Raw genomic sequence first — 22,239 nt, forward strand, 5'->3', positions numbered from 1 at the left:
TAGAAGTAATATATTTTAAAATTTTTACATTTTGTTAGTACATGTTTGCAGTATGTGTTAGTTTCATTGTGGAAATAGTGGTGCATGTACTTAACACGATCTCATTATTTTTTTATCCCTTTCATCTCTCCTCCCTTCTTCCTCTCACCATCTCTTGGTATCCTTTTATGTTTTAATAATTCTTTTTTATAATATCTAATTTAGTATTTTAAAAGTAATAACATTCCATAGTAGATGTCACTTTGTTGCTCAGTTGATTTGAGTTCCTTTCAAATAATTTAGAAGTATGTTGCCTTTTAAAAAATAAAATCAATGGTCACTTTATTATAATATTCTTATATGCATGAAGGAGCCTAAGCCCATGTAGCACAAATTTGAACATTATTTTGGGTTCCTTTCTTGGACTACTACTCTTACTGTTCATGGTTTCTGTATTTTAATTATGTTGGTAAACTGTTTCAGAAGTTACTATTTTTTCTTTTTAGCTTTCTAAGGATTCATTAATAACATTTCTTCATCTGCATCTCTATTTTTATAGTTTATGTAGACTATTTATGTATTTATTTTTTTTTAAATCGTTTATGTATTTACTTATTTGACACAGAGTCTAGCTCAGACCCATAGTGATCCTCCTGTCTCAGCCTCCCCAGCGCTGAGATTGCAGGCTTGTGCCACTGTGCTCAGTTTTGGTGAGTATCACTGCATGCCCTGGCATGTTGTACTGGGTGTAGAACCTAGGTCCTTGCACTTGCCAGGCCGGCACATAGCCTGCTGAACTATCTCCCCAGCCTTACCTAGCCTATTTGGAAAATGAGTTCAGGTGTATGTGTTAATTTTTCTGTACAGTAGGGAAATTCACTATATAAATTTTCATCTTCAAAAAACTGAATTAGAAGCTTTGTATGTTTAGACCTTGATTAACTAGGTGTATGCATTATTTATGCATTAACCTTTATATTGAAGTTTGAATATGGGGAAATTTTTGTTGGGAGCCACCAAAGCTGGAAATTGGTCAAATGTGTGAGAGTGGGACTAGACTTCTGTGCCTAAGGCAGTCAAGCTACTTCAGTACTGTTATGAACATCCTGACTGGTTAATGTCAGCTATTAGTCAGTAGACAGGCTGTGTTATGTGATACTAACTTTGCAAAGGTATAAATTATTGCCCATACTGCTGTGTTGGAGTCCTCTGGCCAATCAGGCATACTAGCCACCACCTGACCCAGCTTTTGTCATCTTGTCTTCTTTTCTTTATTCCTACGATCATTTTTTCCTAGGATACAATGGATCACACTGACAGACCAAAGGATCCCTACAGTTTTAAATAATGTTGTGTAGAAAGGATAAAAAATATTAAATAGAGTGAATTGTTGGTAAAATCCTTCATGAAATATGACTGTAGAAAGATGTACATGGTTTGTTTACTTAGGCACTTATTTTGGAATAGCAAGGTAGAAATTTAGCAAATACTGTGATTGTATCTAAAGAACTAAAACAACTATGCAAAATTTAGACTTATAAGTGAAATACTTGGACAGATTTCTTAAACTAAACTGAGAAGCAAGTCTCAATAATACACATCATATGATCCTATTTATGTAAAAATAAACATAGAATATGCTTATTGGTAATGTGGAAGAATATCACACAGATACATAATACATATTTTATAACGTATATACCATATGGACGTAAAGCACATATTATATATAAATATATTAAGCAGTAGTCTGGAAGATATAAATCAGAATATATCATTTATGTATAGAATATGTATATGTAGGATGTTGGAAGGTTGACAAACTCTTAATGTTAGGTGTGCTTCAACATTACTTCGTTTAATTTTTATCAATAAATTTATATTTATTAATTTTGTAGTGGAGAAATATGCTTATGTATTAAAGAAATGAGAGGGGGGAAAAAACATGAAAATTGCAGTGTTGTCCAAAAAGTCACATCACTATATCTCTTCAATATCTTATAGAAAATTTAGTGGTTTCAAACAACATAGCTTGCTGCAGAATAAAACTTGTCAGACTGATCTAATTTTATCTAAGTGGTTGAAAACAATGGATATTATCTGTCTTGATTTATAAATATTAAAATACATCTTAGTGAAAGATCAACTTCTCACTATCCTGAGCAAGTACAGACTGCTCTGTTGATGATAGTGAAGGATGCCAGTTATAAAGTTGCAGACAGTAGACCGTTTCAGTCTGAGGTTAGATAACATACATAGACTATATATAGTAATTTCAATCAATGATCCATATTATTATATGTTCACTCAAAATACAGTTAATGTAGCAATGAACAATTCTGTAGTCTTTTCTGTACTTAGCTACTGGTTTGGATAGAGGGGAAAAAATGAAATCTGAGGTTTGAAAGCTGAATATTTATAGTTCATAAGTAATCAAAATATGTGAAAGAATTTGGTAATCTTTGTAAAATAACCCTGAACTGAATATGTAAATATGCTTAGTAAGAAAAGCTATCAGATTTCTGTGGAGTTAATCAACATTACTTTTTAGGGAAGACATGAGTTAATCAGGTTTAGGTTGGGAAGTACTAGGTTGTCACTGAAGAGGGTAATTCAGGTAAAAACAAAGCCTGCAATGGGATGAAGAGATTAGTATGTTTATCTTTATTTGAATGCCAGGATTAAAATTTGAGATCACCTGGTAAATTAGGGAAAAGGTTAAAAATAATATGTCTTCAAATTCATGATTTGAAATACTCATTTTCCAAAATGTACATCAGAAAAAGATGTAAAAAACAAGAGGGAGCATAAGTTATATAAAAGTTAAGCAACTGAGTAGTTCTTTATACTTATTAGAAAGTCTATTGGAGTCTGAATTGAGCATATTCAGATATGAGGTGGAAATGAACCACTGTAGTTAAAAACAGAAAAACATGCAAGAATACTAAGAAATATTTTCCTGTCAGGATTAAAAGTCATACACATGTTGGTCCATGAGACCATGAGACCAGTTGTAAACAGCGCATAATTAAAACATATATTTAGGATTTTTTTTTTTTTTTTTGCTCCGAATGCCTTCAGGGCAGGTTTGGCTGGCTTGAGTTGTGGGGATCGAACCCCAGCAACCTGAGCCTGACAGCTTTGTTGAAGCAGCTACTTAAAGAGCTGAGCTAAGGGGCAGGCCCCCTAAAACATATATTTAATGCATGCAAAAGTACTATAATTAGCAAAGATTATAGCATGTTTTCTCTGTTTACAAATTTTGTGTCTCGGTTATTTCAAGGTAGCCTTATAATGTAAATTACCACTCTATCTACCTTTACCACTAGGATTTGAACTTTTGTTATTCTGAAAATAAGGAAAATTAAATGTACTCTATCAAATATGGCTTTGTATCTTGTTTTTAGCTAAAAAGATTATTTTCCTTTTAAAGCTGAATTGTCATTGACTGATTTGTTATATCTTTTTAGCAAGTCATTGCAACAAATATGTGGTGCTCACGGAGGTCATAAACATGTATCTTGATCTTCTAGAATTTATACCTAGAGAAAGAGAATGACATTATTTATCAAATAATCGCACAAATGCAACATTGTAACTTTTCAATTGCTATGGAGAGGCTCCTGATCATTAATATTTAGCTTTAAGAAAGAGAGTTTTTTAAAAAAAGAATTTGATTGATCAGCAAGATTAAAAAAGAGACATTTTTAAGGAAGTGTTCATTTAGCTGAGACCTCCATGAATAAGAGTGAACGTGATAAAAGTGGAAAGAAGAGTGTCTCGAGAAAAAATATTGTGTATAAAGTTCTAGAAGTGGGGGAGTATAGTACCTAACCAAAATAAAAGGTGAGCTTCGAAGAAGCTTAGAGAAAGAAAGGTACATGATGCAAAGTGATGCTGGAGAGTTAGTTAGAAACCTTATGATTAATGTTTAACTTCTAACAGTCCTTATGCTCAGTGGTAAAAACCTCATTAATTATGGAGAATTGTGTTTTAAGAGATAGTTTTTATTGCAGTCTAAAATTCATAGTGCAGTCAGGTGGGTGACCCAAATGTGTATGTAATCCCAGCACTCTGACAGGCTAAAATTCAAACCCATCCTAGGCAAGACACCATCTCCAGACTAAAAAAGATTAAAAAGGGGACTATGGTTATAGCTCAATGTGATGACTTCAATACCCAGTACCAAAACAAGAAACAAATACACCAAGCTTATATACACCAAGAAACAAATAAATAAAACTCATATTGCTTTTTCACATAGAATCATGGTTACAGTGTCAGGTCTCATAACGCTGGTTATAGCACAAATAATACTAGAAACTAGTGAATATAGCATCCTAAATAGAACCAGGTAGAAGATTTAAAAAAAAAAAAAAAGAGGATTAAAAATAATATCTATTCAAGAGAATGTCCTGGTTGTGATTGACTGAGCTGTGAATAATGAAGAGAAAGGAAAAGCCTAATGCAGATATACCACGAGGCTGGCATAGGAGAGACTGTGAGAGTTGATGCCAAGGCGCAGCCAGGTGCACAGCCTGCGATGACCTGCATCTGGCACCTGGACATGACACAGTGTAATATCTGGAGCAAAATAAGGCAAAGAGAAAATAGAAGACGTAACATCCAAAAACACACTGCATGTTTATTTCAGTGATTAGAAGCATTTTACACATTCTTTTATGTATTGGTAAGAAAAGAGAGTTATAAAACAATAGCAAGACAGTGTCAACTTTATTTTGTTTATGTTTAGGGTAATTCATATAGTCAGAAATTATAAATTATTAAACTACGTAAATCACTTCAGCCCATGGTATGACCCTGGTATATATTGATGTTTCTCACTTGGAGTAGTACTCTTAAAAAAATGTAATTTTTAAATCTTATTTTCCATGTAACTTATAATATCTATAAATTATCTTTATTTTCTATTCTTAAATTTTAAGCCTCTTTAGCTAGTTTCTCTATTACATATTTCACTGGGTTTAAAACATGTTTGAAATATTATGAGCTTTATAAAAATAATGAATGTATCAAGTTAATTTCACTAATAAAATATCACAAAGATGTATTAAAAAGGAAATTACACAAAAACTTTTCTTGGATAGAGAAGATACATCACATTAGTGTCAGTTGATGAATTGTGCCAGTGCATCAACTTGAAGACTAAACATCATCAGAGAATCTTGAGCTTGGCTTTGTTTCTTAAAACAATATAACATCTAAAACTGAAACTACAGAATAGAGCTTAGTGCTTATTTGTTTACTTACTTACTTACAGAATATTCTAAGTAAGAGACTATTCCAGCAGGGATTCATTTTTTTTGCAGTTAGCTAACAGGCCACTCAGGACTCACAAACCAAATTGTATTTGAAAAGCTTATTAGAACTTTTGAAAAGAAAGTTTACTAAATTTAATAACATTGAGGGGTCAGCATAACTTCTAAGTGGAAATGAAGTTTCACTTGGGCATTATTCAAGAATTAATGTGTTCCTTCTGTTTTATAGCTTCTTACTGTCTTTGTAGAAAAGTCTATTTAAATGGCCCTCTATATTTGTAATATGTGAATAGGTATGACCACAAGAAGTTTCCTTCATCAAGCAAAGACTTACCCATATGTTTATAATTAAAGAGTGGTGGGTAGGATTTTTTTTAATTATGGTATCTGTCTAGGATATCAATAGTAACTCTTCTGAATTACCAATAGTAATCACTAACATTTATTGAATACTTTGTGTTACTCACTGTGACATACACTTTATAGGGAGTATTGTATTGAAATATTTGAAAAATCAGAAAATAAAGAAAAATACTTCAAGAAGTATTTCTTCACATTATTTCAGTGCTTTCAAAAAATACTGTTAAATATGTAAAGGTCTTGAAACTTATCCTTGAAGTTAAATGCCAAACTTAGCAATAAGTTTCCATACTCTTCTAACCATAGTACTCACAGATGATCAGTAATGGCCATAACACTTGTTTTATCACTAGGAAAAACCTTAGAGCTTTTAGAGACAATATTTGAATGCTTGGCTCACTTACTGAATATGATACTATACAAGCTTTGATGAGCTATTGAGTTTCTGAATTTCAGTTTTATTATCAGTAAAATTAGTATAGTGATACATATCACAGAATTGTTTTTAGTGTTAAATGTTAGAGTGCCTGAGTTTCTATCATGTTGACATTCATGAAAAATTGGTTTCCTTTTTCCTCACTGCTTCTAAGATTAATAACTTTTTCAGAATCTTTAAAATTAAGTTGTACATTAATAAATTTTTGTTTTTTCCTTTAAAAAATAAAATTATGGCTAGATATGGCAGCCTGTAATCCCATCACTCAGGAGGGTTAGGCAGTAGGTTTGCCTTGAGTTTAAGTCAGCCTGGACTGCCTCCTAAGTTCAAGACCAGCCTGAATTACATAGTTAGCCCTCTCTCAAAACAGACAAAACGAAATGAAGCAAAATTGTTATTTTTTGATCTATTTAAAATTCTTCAAATGTTTGGCCAAGTTCCTGATTTCACTAGTCTTTATGCCTGAATAATAATCTTTATTGCTAGTGAAGTGGACATTTAAAAACAATATATAACTCAGATTACAGAAAATGTGTGGTTATACTGAATGTAAACATTGTACTTGGTTTATCCCCTTGCTTTTGGTAGTTATTATCATTAAGTGAGCAAATATGTAAATATGCTTTCTTTCCTTTTCTTTTATATTCAATATGCAGTATTACCAAAAAAAAGTGAAAACCGTGGAATCAATAGCTAAGTTGATTTCAAGTCTCTACTCTAGCTCTCACTAGCGGTGTGATACTCTATGCTTCTGTTTTATTAGTGAAATGGATCTAATAATTGTGCATGTTTCAGGTTACTTAATGAGTTTGGATATATACAGTAGTTTTAAAAACGCTTGACACTTGCTAAATGACATAAAAGTGTTAATTGTTGTACTGGTTGTATGTATTGTATTATTAGTTAATCACAAAAAATAGTGATTAGTATGTCCTGGCAAGCCTTTAACTTCATAATTTTTCATTAGGAAGAATAAAACATTCAGTTTAATTTATATTTTTTCAAAATATGTGTAAATTTTACGGGGCCCATGAGATGGCTCAGTGGACTAAGGCACCTGCTTTGTCAAGCGCAGGAACTGGGGTTCAATCCTCAGTCCTGCATGCTGCACTGTCCCACACCCAGGGTGCACTGAGTCAGTGAACAAGTCTGGTCATGGTGGTGCACACCTCTAATCCCAGCACTGGGGAGGCCAAAAACAGGAGGATCACTACTAGTCCAAGTTGAGTAGTGAGACCCTGTACCAGATACATAAAATGAAAAAGAATTTTTTACATAGCATTTTATATTTTCCCAATTCTTTACATTTTTAATTTAATTTTACTGTTGTGGGAGATAGTAAGGAAAATATCAACATTATCATAAAGAAATGAGACATACAGAAATGTTTACAAATTTTTAAAGTGTAACAATATCAGGAAAAATACTTATTGAAAATGTTTCATATGGCAGGGTGTTGAAGCAAGCTATTTGTACTTTTCATTTAGAATTCAAACAAGCATATTAGTTGGCAAAATAAAAATTAAAAATATACGATTCTGTTTTTTGTAATATTTCCTTGGCTTGTCCGTGTCCTTAAGGTTTATTCATAGACAGATTCAATAAAAACATTTTTAAGTGGGATTAGATCAATTCAACTCAAGTGTTGACTTGGCTTAGTTGGTTAGCTCAGGGCCTTTAAGGATTGACTATCCTTTTTTTAAATTTTTTTCTGTCAACTGGCTTTTTCTCTCTGATGAAGTAGGTCAGAAGCCCTATTTCTAATGTTATCAATTCTCTCTCGCCCACACATGCTGGCTCACAGTTGCTTACCCTCTATCTTCCTCTTTCTCTTTTCCAAACAAGGACTTCCCTATCGCTTAATGTGCAGTGCTTACCTAGCATGTGTGAGTACCTGTGTTCAATCCCCAGCATTGCAAAATAAATAATAAGAAAAAACAAAACTTAAAATTTAATATTTTAATAATTGACAATGTTTATGGAGATTTTCACAGCAAGGCCACAGATGTTCAACCTTTCTGCCACTTTTCACATAATGTTTACATTTAAAAAGTTTCTTTATTTATCCTGCTAATTAGTTACATGAACTTGGAAACCTAGTTCAACCAATATCTCAATTTGAAAACATGTTATTTTGTAAACTTGTTATAAATAAACCATCTTAACTTTCTGCTAGGAAAATAAAAGCATGTTTAAATATGCTTCTTTTAAAGTTATAACTTCTGAAAGGGATTATTTTCTTTAGATGAGAGAGTTAATGGAATATTTTACACTATTAAGGCTAACATCAGCTGCAAAGCAGCATCAAATTCTTACTAGGGAAAAGTAAAATTTTCTTAAGCAGCAATATATATCAAGGAGAAGAAAACATAGTTTTGCATAAAATCATAATATATAGAGAGCTAGATAGGAGTCCTAGGACTTGAAGTGCAGTCTCAGGTTTTTCATAATGATGTAAGAATAAAGGTTCCTTTTTTTGTTACTCATTCTATAAACATTAAGTATTTTGCAAAAGCCAGGCATTTAGCAATAAGACAGGTAAGGATTTCAGGGCTTATGTTCTATCCAGTGAAGATCAGTATTAAAGAAATATTTGTATGAATGATACATACTACAAACAGTAGTTCTTTTGGGTACTTAAAGAATAAAAACAAATTAGTTGTACAGCAGGCATTTCTAAGTAATGATAATGTCATGATTTCTTTCATTCTTTCAATTGTATTGATGAAGACAGAGACCCAGACAAGGTTGAAAGTGTAGCCAAGGCTTTATAGGAAGTAGTATATCTGGGCCCTATTGTAGGAGCCTCTTAGTCTGCTTGTATCTGCTATGTGAAATCAGAAGTCTGAAATACAGAAAGTCAAACAAAAAGCCTAGAAAGTTGGCCCGGCCACCTTGGACTTTAATGTGTTAACATAACTTGAGGGGCTGGGGAGATAGCTCAGTAGAATAAGCTCTTACCTGGCAAGCATAAGGGCTTGCCTGAGTTCAATCACCAGTTCTGGCAAAAAACAAAAAAAACAAACAAACTAACAAACTAACAAAAAATAACTTGAGGAATGTAACAAGTTTTTTAATGCTTGTTTTAATTTTATTTGAAGTTCTCCTGATTTACCTTTAGCATTTAGTGTTTCTGGATTTTGCTAAGTTCCACACTTGTATAAAAGTTTTGAAAGAGAGCGCTGTGATCCTGGATGCCTGGTATTTTGGTGCCATAGTATTGAGTCTCTGCTCTACAAAAATTTTTCAGGGTCTTGAGAGTTGGTTTTTCCCTCAGTAAAGAAAATTGTTTTCTTTAGTTAACTTTAATTCACTAAGCTTTGGTCCACTTGTTGCTGGAAAAAAGAAAAATAGTGGATGTTGAAAATTAAGAATACATTTTTCCTGGACAGTTTTTCTCTAACATTGTTTTGAAATCATTTTATGATGGACTTATCCTAATGTGTCTGATGATACAAGAATTTACAATAAATTACAAAGTGTGTTCCAATCATATTTAAGATTTTAATTGATGAATATAGCTTTGTACAAAAGATGGTTTTTATCACAGTTTTGATTGTAAGGTTTTTCTTTCCATTGTAAGTTTTTAATTTGACTTTTGGTATTACTATTTAAACAGCAACTTAATGGATGATTTTTGTTTTTTAAAGTATATCTAACAGAAGAACTAGATATACATCCTAGTAAATGATTTGGGACAGCAGAGCACAATTACAGGATCACACTTGGAGAAGTAAATAAACTGCTTGAAAGTTGAGTCTGCAAAGCTAGACATAGTAATCACAGGAAACATCCCACCTACGGTGCATATGGCAAAGAGAAGGATAGCGAGCAGACGACTGGCAGAAATAATGGCTGGCAGTTAAATCAAGGACAGTGTATTCTGCTTCGCAACCTTAGATCTGTTGTTTCAAAAATAAAAATAATCTTTGTTCTAGATATGAAAATGTTATAGTTCATAAGAAAAATCTTTGCCCTTAACTATCCCACTTCGTGTTTTTATGTTAGTTACATAGGTTTTAATGTGTCCTCTATGTCTTAAGTTTTATTATTTTTCCAGCATGTATTGTTTGTAGCAGCACGTGCTATTTTCACTTTAATGTTGAGTCAAATTTTAAGAAATTTAAGACACAAAAAAATTGAATGTACGAAATCTGTAAGGAGGGCTAGTGAGATAGCTCAGCGAACTAATCCACTTGCTTAAGGAAGCTTAGGTAAGCGCAGGGACCTTGGTTCAGTCCCTAGCACTACATGCCATGCCAGCCTCAGTGCGGGTTGAGCCAGCAACAGTCCAGGCAGAGTGGCACACGCCCATAATCCCATAGCTGGGGAAGCTGAAAGCAGGGGGATCACCATGAGTCCAAGCTGAGTAGCGAGACCCTGCAACAACCAAATACATTACAAAAAAATAAATAAAATTAGACTTAAAAAATAAATCTTAAGGAAATATTGTAAATGTTTCACTGAATAATTCCTTCAAATAAAAAGCTCTTCTAGTACACTTGTTTAAAAACTCAGTACTTAGACCTCAGAAGACATTGCAGCTGAATAGTAACTAGAATAAGAGAAAAGACTTCTGAAATTTTAATTATAAACCAATGAAAAATTATATTGAAATTGTTTGTATCCAATTCCTATATTTATTGAGTTGTGATTTTTATTTAAGATTAATGTGCAGAGCTCATATAAAAATGAAATATGAAATAGGGAATTATGTTTAATAAGAATAAGGAATTATGTTTAATAAGGGATGTCATAAAGAGTTGAAATGCCATTGTTTAGTGTGTTATTTAAGCACATTGTAATACTAGCCTATCAGTTATATTTCAAAATACTTTTGCCTAAGTTTTAAGGAGAATTGACTTTAGAGACATTCTTTCAAAGTAAAAAGGAATGCAATGGTCTGTAATACTGGACTATTTTCAAGTTTAATGTTTAATATTCAAAGCATCTCGTGGTATTATTTTCTTTAATTCTTTAAAATTATAAGTGAGGCCATATCTAGTAAATCTGAGCATGTATGATATATGAACAGACGGGTATTATTATATCTGATCCTATATTTCTGATTTAATTAAATAGAACAGTTGGATGCAAATTTAATTTGATATATATCCGTTGAATATTCATAATCATAAAAATTCAGGATAATTAAGGAAATATTATAATTGCCATAATTGACTGATAGCTTATTAAAATATAACCAATATTTTTTTCTTTGTCAAATTAGCATCTTTAATTTAAATTAAATTATAAATTTAATTTATAAATAAATTTATCTTTATCATATTTGTATTAATTGCTCACACCAAACTTTTTTTCCCCCCAGTTTTAATATGTTAGAGCAATACTTATTTTGTTTTGGGATATATCTTCTTCTAAGTTTACATCTACTTTTTACATTTTATTTATTTATGATACTAGGGACTGGACCCAGGGCTTTCACATTGCTGTACGTACACAGCCTTTTTCTTTTCTTTTCCTTCCCTGTTTCCCCACCTCCCCACTTTCCTGTCTCTCTTTCATTTTTCTCTTTCTTTCTCTCCTTCGCTTGAGGGAGGATCTCACAAGACTCTGAGTTGCCCAGGCTGTGCTTGAACTTGTGCCCATCCTGACTTCCAGATGCTGGCTCCTAAGTTTTAAAGTATAAGCTTTGTGGGTGGGGACCCTGCTCTTTTATCGTTAAAGGCCTTTCAATTGATACTGAAGTGTAATGAGTGAGGGTCCCCCAGACATGGTGGGTGTGGTGGATACTGAAGCATAGCCTTTGTTGAGAATTACTGTCCAATGGCTAAGATCATCTACGTTAACATTTATAACATGGTCCTGCAATGTCCTTTAGCACTAGTTCATCGTGGTTGGAGAGTTTGAGAGTGCCACAGAATCTGGAATGTATGTACCATGTTTAGAGAGTGACACTAGCATATGATGAGTTCTTGTGGGGATGATGTCTAGTTCCTTACCTCTAGTTTCTGAGACTGGTGAGAAAAACAACAGTTCCCGTCCTGGCTTACTCATAGAAAAAATTAGTGGGTTCTTATGATTGGTTAGGTAAAACTGAAATGAGATAAGAAGTCTCAGAAAAAGAACTTTTAAAAAGTAGATTGTGTGGCCATCCTCTTGAAATAAACTTTCAGAAGTGTCAACACCAGGCTATCAGGGGTGGCCTTTCTTGGGAAGATGGGAACAAGCGATCCTTTTAACTTCGCCCCATTGTATTTTACATACATATTACACACTCATGCATGTCATACACTGTGACCCAGTTATGCTAAAACAGGTGAAGTTACACGTACTTTGACGCAGAAATTGACAACTGGTGCTTTGTTTCTTATGCATTGCTTCTGCTTGCATCTACCTTTCTGCCCTCCAAAAACCAAAAAAAAGATTTTTATCTTGACAGTCCTTAAGGAAGACAGTCTTTCTCTTAGAGATTAAAACAGGACTTGGTGGCACACTCTTGTAACCCCAGCACTGGGAAGGCTGAAAACAGGAGGATCACTACAAGTGTGAGCTGCATGGTGAGTCCCTGTACCAAATACATTTAAAAAAACCCAAAAACCTAAAATGTAAATATATACATTAAAATTTTTTCATGATATAGTCTTAACAAAGTAAATATGTCAGTGGTAGTAAGCCTATGACACTGGGCTGTCTGTGTGTCATGGAAGCTCTAACAGTGATGCGAACCTTTTAGAGCTTTTAATGATAACAGCCTGTTGCGGCATGTGTTCATCACTACTCTGTATTCTATCTAGTGTGAGGGAATGTGACAAGGATGGTAAAGTGCTATCTTGCTTCCTGGTTTGCTCTTTACCTTTATTTGTTAACAGAAATGTAAAGGTGTACAAAAATACTTTTAGCCTATAACACTCTGCTGAGCAGTTTAGTTGGAGATAAATGATAAGTAAATGATGCTTTTGCTTTACAAAAATCTAGACTCTTTCAGAAGAATGTATGGAGATATAAATAGTAAACACTATTATAATCAGAATTGCTATGTAGCTGTTACCATGGTTCAGAAAAGCAATGCTTTTTCTTGCTTTCTTTTCTACATAATAACCATTAGAGTAACTAATCACGACAGTGAACAAGGCCCTGTTATTCTGAGAGTTCAGGAATTGTTCTTTGCTGTTCTTTTTTGGAAATTTTTCTACCATATATTTTAGCACCTGTGTAACATTTTAAAGTTGTATCCTCCCTTTATGACCAACGAGAAGCTATGAGGAAAAAAAAGAACATATGACTTGCAGATAAAACATTTCACACATGAGTGAGTAAACTCAAGAATGTCAAGCAAAAGACCAAAAGGCATGCATGTATGTGTCTGTGTATATTTAAATAAACATTTTAAAACAGGACCAATTTTAAAAATTTCTTTTACCGATGCCCATTACATTATTTTAAAAAATACAGTTCTATATTCTATAATAAGTAAAATAAATTTTTAATAAGTTTAAGAAGATGGACATAAAAATACACAAGTAAGAAATATCATAAATCTCAAAATTTCTTAGAGAACTGATACTATAAAGTTTGCTTATTAACATTTGGCAATTGTATAAAGACTTAAAGATAATTACTTCTAGAGCTGAAAAAGCAAATAGAGCAGACTGTTGCTGAAAAAAGCTTATAAAACTTGTATTAGAATTATTTTTACCTGTTTTAGGGCCTCCTATGGTAATATGGAATTTACTGTGTTTTAGGTCTTGGATCCTTTTGAAAATCTTAGGAAATCAATGAACTCTTAGGATATCCCTGTCCAAAGTTCTATATGGGTCTATTTATATATATTTCAGGAGTTTGTGGCCCTTATGAAATCTAATTAACTCAGACTATCTACAGTATAATCACCTGAATTGTCTTTTAAACAAACTAGTGGACTATACCCACCCCTGTTCTATTAGAATTTTTAGTAACTCTGGCTTAGGATTTCTTTTTCTCTTTTCTTTTTACTACCATGCACCGTCACTTTTTAAATTTAACTTTGTGGCAGGGTCCTCCAGACCCAATTTGAATTTTGTGATCTTCCTGCTTCAGCATCCCTGAGTGCTGGGATTATAGGTGTTTACCACCATGCCCTAGATTCTAACAAGCTTTCACTTGTGGTACTATGTTCACTGCTAAAGTTTGGGAATTGCTGCTGTAGAGTTGTATCGTTATTTTGCCCTTTACCTAGGATCAAAATTTTCTAGTTCCCAGTTCAGTGACATTTGACTTACCATATTTCCCCTATCAGTTTTCTACCTACATACAAGTTAGCAACATTAGGCTCATAAAGGAATGCAGTTACTTTTTCTGGGTTAACATTTTAGTTAAAAAATGCTATGAAAAATATATTTCCTGCATGCCAGTACATATAATGTGCAAGTTAAATGAATTGCAATTATTTCTTTCTAGTATATGTAAAATACTCTTATTTGCTATCAAAATGCATCTTTAGGTATTCACATGTGTAATGGATATGAGATTGGGATTTCTAATGTTAGTTATTTAAAAGTCTGCTTAATCAGTGTTTGAAATTAGATCTAGAGTGAATCTTGGTGAATCTTAAGCATGACTTACAGAATTGTTTTAAATATGTACAGCTTAACCTCAAATATACATAGGGATATGAAATCAGTCAACCTTCCTTTCTTCCTTCTTTCCTTCCTTCCTTTCTCTTTTTGAGTCAGGATCTCCCTATGTGGTATAGGCTGGCCTTGTACTCACTATGTAGTCCAGGCTGGCTTCAAATTCATAGTGATTCCCCTGCCTCAGCCTCCTAAGTGCCTGGATTACAGGGGTGTGCCACCACACCCAGCTTGGATATGAAATGTTTCTAGGAAAAAATCATCTCTAATTAAGGCTTAATTATTATGTATAGATTAAGTATTGTTATGCAAAATAGTGCTGTTTAAAAAGATTAAAAACTGCTGTAAAATAGTATGTAAAATTTGACTAAGTATTTCCACCTAAATCTTGTTGTAGTCTTTATTTTTGCTCATTGACTGCATAGATACATTTAGGGTTGAACTTCAGTCAAATAGAGTCATTTTTTTCAATTTATTGGATTAGTAAGCTTGTCTGCTTATGGAGCTGAATTATTTAGTACTAGGTATATGCACTATTGCACCATGGCCCTGAGTCAGCTGTAAGTTCACTATTATGATTTTCAACATTGAAAAAAGTTTCCTAGTAAAAGACTATACCATGTATTTTAATCAACTTTCTTATCAAACATGTTGTGAGGGTCAAGACAGGTGAAGTGACATGGTTGGGTTAATGGATATTTATTACTAAAAGGAAATGAATTCTTTTAAGAAAATCATTGGGTAAGTCAGAAATACCATTTCTCTATGGGAAAATTTTTGCTTTTGTGGTTCAGCAGTGTAATAAAAACATTATTAATGATTCTGTGTACTTCTTCCTTGAAAGCAGATTAAAACTAGTAAAGATTGTCATGTAAGATGTATTACTCTTAGGATCCTTATTTCTGGAAAAGATACTCTAATAATTTATTTCTTTCATGATAACTGAATTTATATGCAATAATACTTTCCCGTTGTATTTCTAATTTTTTTTTTTTTTTTTGGTACTGGGAATCAGATACAGGACCTTGTGCTTGCCAGATAGGTGCTGTGCCACCAGGCCATATCCTCAGCCCTTGTGTCCTAATTTTGATTGAAAATTCATTTGTTTTCCTGAAAGATGATAGTTCTTTCTTTCTTTCTTTCTTTCTTTCTTTCTTTCTTTCTTTCTTTCTTTTTTCTTTAAAGAATTTAGGACAGGGTCTACAGGGTGTGCAGAGTGTCATTATGTCGATTGGACTCATAGTGATTCTCCTGTTTTCAGCCTCCCAAGCGCTGGGATTACAGTTGTGCGCCACCACGCCCAGTCTCAATCAAAGTCTCAGAGTGCTCCGGAGGCTGACACAGGATTGAGCTCTGGCCACTGTGCTTCTGCCTAAGCAGGTGCTTTAGTTTGCTGAGCTGTCTGGCCAGCCTGATAGTATTTTTATAGTACACTTTCTAGTGAGTTGTTGAAAGTAATCTTGGTTGGGCCTGACTTTGTCTTTGTATGTTCCTGAAGGATACATATCCACAAATAAACTATGTTATCTCTAAGAAATGCTTGGTATTTTTATGTTACTATGAGTTACAATAACAGCTTTTTGTTAATACCCTAGCTGGAATAAAATACATATCTTACAAATATATTTTTCACTTAATTTACACAGTTCTCTTTAGATTCAATAAAGTTTTTATTTTAAAGATAAAAAAACACTTAGATAAACAAATTTAAGTAAGGTTAAATAATAGTACATTTTAAATGTTTTTATAATTTCAGTACTTTTTTTTTTTCTGGAATTGGGAATCAAACTCAGGACCTCATGCTTGCCAGGCAGGCACCATGCTGCTGAGCTATACCCCTGACCCCAATTCAGTACTTAACCAGTATACTAACTTTGAAAATGTCTTTGAAATGTATCAATTTTTTCATAGTAAAAAGCATGTTAGTCCAACATGGTGCCTCATGGCTCTAAACCCAGCTCTCTGGGAGGCTAAAGCAGGTTGATCAAAGGTTCAAGCCCACACTGTCACACGCTGTCTCAAAATTTTTACAAATGACTGGGGGGGATAGCTTAGTGTGCAGGCCCTGGATTGTATCCCCACTAGGGATGTAGCTCAGCGACACTTTCCTAGCTTGCCTCCCATGTTCAAGCCTTGAGTTGAGTTCCTATTACTACAAAGGAAGTATCTGTATGTATTTCTGTCCTCCATGAAGATGAAGGAAAGAAAGTTACTAATTTGCCTGCTTATTGTATACCAGACATAGTGATAGACACTTGTATCTATAGCAGTTAATGTTTTTTATTTCTTTGTATTATTTTATTGCGAAACAAATAGCAATGAGACAGTTTTAAAACCGATTAATAGGACAGTTTCAATAATAAATAAGTTGCATACTGTTGCCTTCGTAATGCTTATTCATAATATAAGATTCAGACATGATATCCTGTCCAAACACTATTAATATAAATCTTTCTTCTCATTGAATTAAGAGAAAGTAGCTGTATATCTATCCTAACTATTTTGTATATACAGATACAAAATGGTCGTTCATTTGTATCCCCTTTTTTTGTTTGGTTTTGTCAGAGATGTGGATTCCATTGCCATTTAAATATTGTAGGTGCGTGAATTCAGCAAAATCTGAGAATCTCAGCAGGTTTTTGAAACTAGCAGTTAATTGGTAGGATTCTCACCCTGACTAACTATATATGCTGATACCTGTGAACTAAGCAACTGTACTGAATAGCAATGTGAGAGAATACTAGGGTTACACTTGGAATGCCTGTCATTCTGGTCTTCTAAATACATACTTCTTGTCATGTAATATCAATTACTGCTATACTGTCTCTCAAGTAAATGTTTAAAAAAGGTTAATAAATGAAGACAAGAGAAGAAACAAAAATGTCATAGGACTGTCCTGCTACAGTGCTGTATATGGTTAGATTTTAAATTTTTGTGTGAAAAATATGTGCTTGTTCATTCCAATTTTTAAAACATATTTTTTGTTTTTTTCACATTCTGTAGGGATTTAAAGTTTAACATATAGCACTTATTTTTTCCTACAGATTTCATTAAGGTTCAGTTTAGGAACTTGAAGGTTACATGGAATGTTGTAGAACCTGTGTCTCACATTAAAATACTTGTGATTGGTAAATAGAAAACTAAACGAGTTAGATCACTTTCTCAAGTAGAGTGGAAATCTTAGGCCCAGATAAAGACAAATCGTCCAGACATGTCAGCTGTGACCCTGAGGCATATGTGGCTCTGGACAGCTAGTAATGTAATCCCATATCATAAACTTTTAGTATTATTGGATGGCTTTTTTTTTAATGTGTGTATGTGATGCTTTCATCACTCAATTTCATGATGCTTCATTGTGGACCATATAGGTAAGATGACAGTGGCACTCTGTAAAATAGGGTACCGTGCAGTAAGGTACTTCACTTCTTGAACCCACAACACAGTTTATGGTGTCCTCCCCCTCTTTTTAATGGTGTTTTTTTAAAAAGCCCGGTAATGGCTCACACTGACAGTCCAGTTATCTTGGAGGCTGAGGCAGAAAAATGTCAAATTTAATATCACAGTAAGATGTTGTCTCTAACAACAAAAGATAGATAGATAGACAGACAGACAGACAGATAGATGGATAGATAGATTTTTATATATTAATGATATATTGTATAAGTAGCCAAGATAGTTTCTCTTCACTGTGTGCAGCTCAGGTAAGCCAGATGCTGAATAGCTACAAAATCTAGTTAGAGAAAAATAATCCTGTGCCTATTAGTAAACACAAGTAGAAAATGTTTATCTCCATTTTCCATTATCCTTATCCTGTTAAATGTATTAGGATTTGTTTTATGTATCATTCTAGAAATTTTGCAAACTTCTTCATCCTAGAAGAGATAATAAAATTGTGGCTTAATTGATGCATACAAATACTCCACATGAATCACATCAGTTTACGTAGGGTTTGTTTCACAGTTTTTATGTGTTAGTGATGTTGAGAAGGAAATAAATACAAGATCCTGAAAGATTTTTGTTATTGGTTACAACACATGAGAGTAATCTACCATATAATAATGCCCTAGATTGAGTGGTTAGTAGTAAGTCCTTATGGTCCTTTTAACACCACATTCATACAGTTAAATTCATTCACAACTATCACAAACTGCTTAGTTCATCTTTTTTGGATAGTGTCATCCTTGTTCACCACAATATGAAATTAAAAGTCACATTCCCTACACCCCCTTCCTTTATCTCCCCATCCCTCCCATCATCAAATGCTATAAAACTTTTTTATACTTGTGCGTTTATGCTGTTCCTTATTCTTGTGTATATTACTGATGCTTTAGTTCATGTTTTGACTAGAAAATGGTAAGAAGTAGTCTCTTTGGGTAATTAATCTGCTTCTTAGCTTTCTGTTTTATCTTTCCTGAATAATTTGGTCCTAAACAAAAATCTAGTTATGCTACTACCTAATTAAAGAAGCTCGCATATCACTTCATTTTGTTTTATATAAAATCTTAATTTCAGTTTGTCATAAAAGCCCTTCATCTTTGCCATCTAATTAGACCTCCAGTCTCATCTCTTACTACTCTTACCCTTGTATCTTTTGTTGCAGCTCATATAACTGTTATTACATTGTGCTTCTTCAGGTTTCGTTGCCTATATTCATGTGCTGTCTTTTGAACAATGATTTTTATCTCACCCATCCACCTCATCATAGTTCTCCTGAAAGTCCTAAATGAAATGTTGCTCATCAGTTCATTCTGGCCTTCCTCTATTTGAATAAATTTGTCCTTCCTTTGTTAATGAATCAATTTTTATGATACATAAGATTTCTTTACTTTTAGTGCCCACCTACTCTGAGGATTATTAAGACCTTGTTTGTTTTTGTTTTGACCTTTTACTCTATCCTAAACCATTAAACATTCATGTTCTAAGTATGTTGTAGTCATAAAGACCATGGGTTCTGGAAAGTCTCAGACATTTTTGGATTGAAGTAAGGGCTCTACAACTAAAGGGAATGTAATATATTTTGTGTGCAGAAAATGTTAAAAAGAAAGGAACATTGGCAGTGGGAAGTCTGGATGTTTATTCTGTACTGCTTGGCCAGGTTAAACAGTACCTTAAACCTGTGAGAAGTCTTATCTGGGGGAGAACTTGTTAACCTTTACTAAATGCTGCATAGGTAGGCAAAAGGGGACTCTGGCTTTGATGAAATTTAGAGTGGATAGGAAAGATGGATACATAAATACAGTGTCATCTAGAGATATGTAATTGAAGTAATTACAAAGAATGGTAGCATCTAATGAGAATCTTCCTTTGATAGATGGGCCTTAAGTTGAAAATAATGCTTCAAGGGGCCAGGGAGATGGCTCAGTGGAATAAGCACTTCCCTGGCAAGCGCAAGGGCCTGAGTTCAATCCCTGGTTCAGCGAGAAAAAAGAAAAAATAATGCTTCAGCAAAATTTTGAAGTATGAGTTTGAATTCCATAGATAGATAAGATAGTAAGTCTTTTTTTAAGATAATAGAACAGCATGTGCAAAGATGTGAGGTAAAACAGCAACAAGACTAGAGAAATCATTGTTTATAAGATCTCTTGATTATTTTAAAATCTCAAACTCCCATGGAAGCACCATAAAGAACTCTCAATTTGAATTTTTAAATATGCTCTTTGGATACAGTCTCTACCAACATATTCATTATTTCTTTTCTTTAAATTGTAATATATGTAAGAGGCATGAACTTTAGAGAACAGAATTCAAGTTCAGATTCCAAAATATTCGATCTGTAAGGCATCATTTTAACACACTAACTGTACTGGCCTCCCAGGGTTCTTAGGAAGAGTCAAAGAAAAAGTTTATATAAAACCATTGGCAGTAACCTGGTGCATAAGAGGGTTTCACTGGGACTCAAGAAATGTTACTGTTTCTTTATTTCCTTCCCTTAGCTTGTTTAATAAATCATTAAGTGTTTATTGTTTATTAGGGGCTGGAATTACAAATTCGAGTAAGATAGGACCTCTGCTTTTGAAGAATTTATAATTTAGTAATGGTGTGAACCTATAGCTATGTTAAAATCAGTAATTTTACTACAGCATAGCTAATGATTTAATGAAGAGTTTTATGAAAAAATAAGGATTGCGAGAAGTAGTCCCATTAAGAAAGACTTTTTGACCTGAACAATCAGGAGCAGTTCACTGATTCAGGGTCAAAGGGTAAAGAAGGGTAATGGTTTCCAGGGAGCTAGAAGAGCACAGGGAAAAGCAAGAGTCAAGTTAACAAGACATGTTCAGGAAAGTAAAAATGACAAGAGAATCTCTAAAAAAGAAGATGGAAGTAGAAAGCAGCAGCTAGTGCACTGAATCTATGCAGGAGGAATTTTCTGAGGTTGAAAAGTGCCTCATGGAGCCTGCAGTTACAGTTTCACTCCCTTAGGAAAAGAAGATTGAACAAATCTCCCAGGGTAGATACAAGAGAAACCTCTCTGAAAAATTACCGTGTCTCAGCCTCTGATGGTGAGACGCTCAGATCCTATGCACAAGCACAAAGTCTTGCCTAGTCTAAGAACATGTGATGGTTGCTTAAACAATGAGGCAGTGGGGAGTTTAAGAATTTTATTAGTAATACTGTCATCTGACTGGTAGTGCCAGTAGCAGGAGTGAAATTAACCACCTTGTGAGAAATAGCATTAAAAAAAGAAGACACTTTGCCTGTGGTTACTATTTTAAATTTCTGCTAAAATGTGATAGCCTGATTACAGTGGCTTGATTATAGATAGTGGTGTCAATCCATGTATTCTTTGGTTCTTGCAGCCCATTGGCTTATACATAGAAATTTGACAGTACCATATCTCTTTATAGTTAGACGTGTTGACTTTTGGGGATGTCACCAGAACTCATTCATTGTTTTACCTCCCTTTTGAACCAAGGGAAGAATTGGGTAGTAGATAGCTGTAGAATAATCATTGTGCTCTGGTTTTATATTATAGCTGTATATCTTTCTTTTCTTTTCCTCCCTACCTTTCTTCCTTCCTTCCTTTTTTTTTCTTTTTTGAGACAAGCTCTCCTAGTGCAGGCTGGCCTTGAACTCACTTATATAGCCCAGGCTGGTCTCAATCTCCAGCAGTCCTCCTGCCTCAGCCTCCTGAGTGCTGGGATTACAGCATGTGCCACCATGCCTAGGGTGAGTTATATTTATTTCCAACTTAAGGGTAACTGCAATGACAGTATTTTAATTTTTATTTTATTTCTCCATCCATCCGTCTGCTCATAGTGAAGATTCACCTTGGCACATCTCTCAATTCTTTTTGTTGACACAAGGATTTGACACGTTGCTGTTTCCCAAGCTAATCTCAACCTTAACAAGCCTGGTTTAGCCACCCAGAAGGCTGGCATTATAAAGTGTGCACCATCACAGCCATTGTCAGAATCTTTCCAGTGAGAAAGATGAATATAGATAAACATTTTTAGGATTTACTCTATCCCTTGCACTGTAGGATTTTTGTTGTTTTTCCTTTTTTCCTGTGGAGAAGCCAGAAAGACTCCCCTTTTGTAATGAGGAAGTAAAATTTAATAGCATGAACTATAAGAGTATACATTTCATTATTTTCTAGTATATTCACAATTTT

General features: G+C 33.8%; 1 protein-coding gene across 4 annotated transcripts in view; it reads left to right on the forward strand.

Annotated features, from left to right (window-relative positions):
- Window positions 1-22,239, forward strand: part of Mbd5 (methyl-CpG binding domain protein 5) — a 479,901-nt gene that overhangs the window by 8,576 nt on the left and 449,086 nt on the right. The gene's annotated exons all lie outside the window — the stretch shown is intronic.

The sequence above is a fragment of the Octodon degus genome, unplaced genomic scaffold (assembly GCF_000260255.1).
Source record: "Octodon degus isolate 3935 unplaced genomic scaffold, OctDeg1.0 scaffold00082, whole genome shotgun sequence".
Taxonomy (NCBI): domain Eukaryota; kingdom Metazoa; phylum Chordata; class Mammalia; order Rodentia; family Octodontidae; genus Octodon; species Octodon degus.